The sequence below is a fragment of the Octopus bimaculoides genome, chromosome 13 (genome assembly GCF_001194135.2).
Source record: "Octopus bimaculoides isolate UCB-OBI-ISO-001 chromosome 13, ASM119413v2, whole genome shotgun sequence".
Taxonomy (NCBI): domain Eukaryota; kingdom Metazoa; phylum Mollusca; class Cephalopoda; order Octopoda; family Octopodidae; genus Octopus; species Octopus bimaculoides.
The window spans coordinates 60,222,774-60,226,466 of record NC_068993.1 but is presented as its reverse complement, the minus strand read 5'-3'; the positions used below and the strand labels follow the sequence as shown (position 1 = coordinate 60,226,466).

At 39.1% G+C, this 3,693-nt stretch overlaps 1 protein-coding gene across 1 annotated transcript in view; it reads left to right on the top strand.

Moving 5' to 3' along the window:
- LOC106867210 (POU domain, class 4, transcription factor 3) overlaps positions 1-3,693 on the top strand; it is a 284,336-nt gene that overhangs the window by 59,653 nt on the left and 220,990 nt on the right. The gene's annotated exons all lie outside the window — the stretch shown is intronic.

Here is a 3,693-nt window from a genome sequence, read left to right as displayed (position 1 = left end):
ATATATATATCCATGTCTACACACATACACACATCAGAACTAAAACAAAACAAACAACACTTACCATGTAGCACAACAGCTTCATTAAAAAAGAAAAAAAAAGAAGTTAAATAGCAAAATAAAGGAGTTAGAAAATGAAATCGAAGGGGGTGGAGAGAAGCAAATGGAGGACAATAGAACAAGGTTGAAAATGTGATAAATGTAATTCCCGAAATTAAATATTTAGACGCCATAATTACGAAACATATTGTAACATGACGATATAATTGTGACGTGGGTGAGCTTCTATTTAATACTCTAATAATATTATGTAGTTTGATATGATATTGATTTCTCAGCGTTCGGCCCAAGGCCGCAGTTTTCTAATGAAGTGTTTGTATGTGTGGTTGGAGGTGGGGTGAGTGTTACGGGTGTCCAAACCTAATGAAACGGATCCCTTCATAATAATCATCAACCAGGAGATGGTTGATTCTTGTTTTATTGTCATCCTTACAAAGATGAAAGGTAAATGCGTTTTGGCCTGTCCCCACCCAAACTCCTACACACACACATGCAAGCACCGACCAGGCGGATATTTTAGCCGTGGCCATACAAAATCCAGTATGTTAGCGCCTTGGACGATATGGGTCAAAGGCGTTCTATCCGTGACTGTATTGACTGTTAGTCTGAACCCTCGATTCGACCTTCGATTGCATTATCCATTGTGTCCTTTATTAAAAAGCTAGCTTGTATTTGCGATTTGCCTACATCATTTGCCTACAGAACCCTTTGATTCAATCGTATAAAAGAATTGTTAAAATATTTTGAGCATTGTAGAAGATAAATTTAAACAACAAAACTAAGTATGGACCCTCAACAGTCATGTGGACCCCAATTAAAAACTACTGAACTTAGAGGGTCCTTCAGCGATCCATGAAAGGTTAAATTGTCATGTATGGCAGGTTTTGAAATCTGTGGATGTGTCGTAAAGCCGTATCTTAACATCCCAGAAGACAGGCTGCTTCGAGATATCATATGCTTCGAGATATCATATTTGTTGTGATATCACACAATGTTAATAATGCGTGTGTACGGATGCATGTTTATAGCGTATATATAAGTTTATATATATATATATATATATATATGTATATATATATATATATATATGTTTATATATGCATGTTTATATCGTACATATGCTTGTTTCAGTCATTAGACTGTGGCCATGCTGGGGCGCCACCCGGAACAGTTTTTAGTCGAATAAATCGACCTTAGTATTTATTTTTTAAACCTGGTACTTTTTCTATTGATCTCTTTGCCGAACCGTTAAGTTGCTGGGACGTAAACACACCAACAGCGGTCGTCAAGCAGTGGTGGGGGACAAACACAATCACATACACACACACACACACATACGCACGCACGCACGCACGCACGCACAGACACTCATACGTACGTACATACATACATACATACATACATACATATAGTTCTTCATAATCGTTTACACGCAGGACGAAATGCTTAGCAGTATTTCGCCCTTCGCTACGTTCTGAGTTCAAATTCCGCTGAGGTCGACTTTGCCTTTCATCCTTTCGGGATCGATAAAATAAGTACCAGTTGAACATTGGGTCGATGTAATCGACTCATCTCCACCTCCCCACAAGCTTCTCCTGTGGCAAAAATTTGAAATATTATTGATACGTATGTTTGTGTGTGTTGGTGTGGCTGTGTAGTAAGAAACCTCCTGTGAAATTTTAATTGTTAAAATGTTTAAATGAACTGTTTTCGAGGGGTTATCGGTCGGCGGGCGCCGATACCCCTCTCATTTTTACTCATTTTCGTTATCATTTCATCTCATTAATGTATTTGTCTAGCCAGCAGCTTCTTCTTAATCTTTGTACGGCCATTATGGCCAATGTCATGAAATAAAGAAGCTTCCTTCCCAGTCACATGGTTCTGGGTTCAGTCCCATTGCGTGTCACCTTGTGCAAGTATCTTCTACTATAGTCCTGTGCTGAGCTAATCCCTGCGAGTGGGTTTGGTAGATGGAAACTAAAAGAAGCCCGTCGTTTGTGTGTGTGTGTGTGTCTCTTTGTGTCTGTGTAACGACCTGTGTGGGTGTTTTTACGTCCCTGTAACTTTGTGGTTCGGCCAAAGCGGCCGATAGAATATGTACCAGCCTTTACAAAAATGTGTTGGGCGTCGATTCATTCGTCTAAACATTCTTGAAGGTGGTGCCCCAGCATGGCCGCAGTATAATGACTGAAACAAGATTAAAGGTAAAAGAGTAACAATCATCATCATCATCATCATCTAACATACTTTAACAGCAAGAACATCATCAAAACAATAACAGTGCAAATAGCAACAAAAAAAGCGATTGCATCATCATCATCAGCAGCAGCAATAATACAAACAAAAACAATAAAACACAAACAACAACAGCAGCTGCAGCATCAACTACAACAATATTAGCAACAATAACGACAAGTAAAGCAACATCACAAACAATATGAAAAAACTCATAACTCCCATAACATTTTTCTATTGTTACAATAGCACAATAATAACAACATCATTAAAATAAGATGGCGGCAACAATAGAATGATGTGGTCCCAGACACGTTTTGCATGAATAAAATAGGGGATGGCCAGGGATGGGTTGCCTTCAATAATAAATCTGATCAGCTGCTAGATACAGCAGTCAGACGTCCTTCTAATCACATCTTAGAGTTTTAGAAAATAAAGGACCCTTTCGGTAATGCAGTCTAAGATGGTCACGTTGGGAACGGCATTGATCAGATGCCTGCCGTATCGGAGCTGACCTGGGGTTAAGCAATTATATTAATCAGAATATTGTCAATACACAACATGAACGACATGAGTAGCAGCAACAAGGGAAACGACATTAATAATAATAATAATAATAATAATGATTTCAAATTTTGGCACAAGGCCAGCAATTTTGAGGTATAAAGTCGATTACATCGACCCTAGACTTCAACTGGTACTTCTTTTATAGACATCGAATGTCAGAATTTGAACTCAGAACGTAAAGACCCGGACGAAATATATTGCTAAGCTCGTCACTTTCACAACAGCAACAACAACAACAAGTGTGTTTAAAAGAAACAACGAAGGGGTTCAACACGTGGCCACACGACATCCTAGAAATAGCTACCAGTCCTCCCTCAAATCACAAACTACCTTAAGTAAAGAAGACGTTAGATAAGCTGTCCTAAAACTACCTTTACATCGGACTCAGTGTGGATGGTTACGGCTGGAATAGCTGTCATCTTAGGTATACTCAATCAGTGGCAAATGATAATAGAAACATACAACTAATAATAACAATAACACGACAGCAGCAGCAGCAGCAACAGCAACAGCAACAGCTGCACAAACAATAATAATAATAATAATAACGGCCGCGACAGCCGCAGCAGCAGTTGTGAACGAGTGTGTTGTGTCTATGTGAGGTGTTAATTTACCTTGGTGGGAAGGTAATATTCTTATCATACATTCAACCTAACCCGTGTGTACACACACACACGTACACACGCATCTATATATGTGTATACATACAGACATACATTCATATAAGTGTATGCGTGTTTGTGTGCGTGTGTGATTGTTTAGACTATGTGTGTGCCTGTGTTTGTGCCTCTCTCTCTCTCTCTCTCTCTCTCTCTCTCTCTCTCTCTCTCT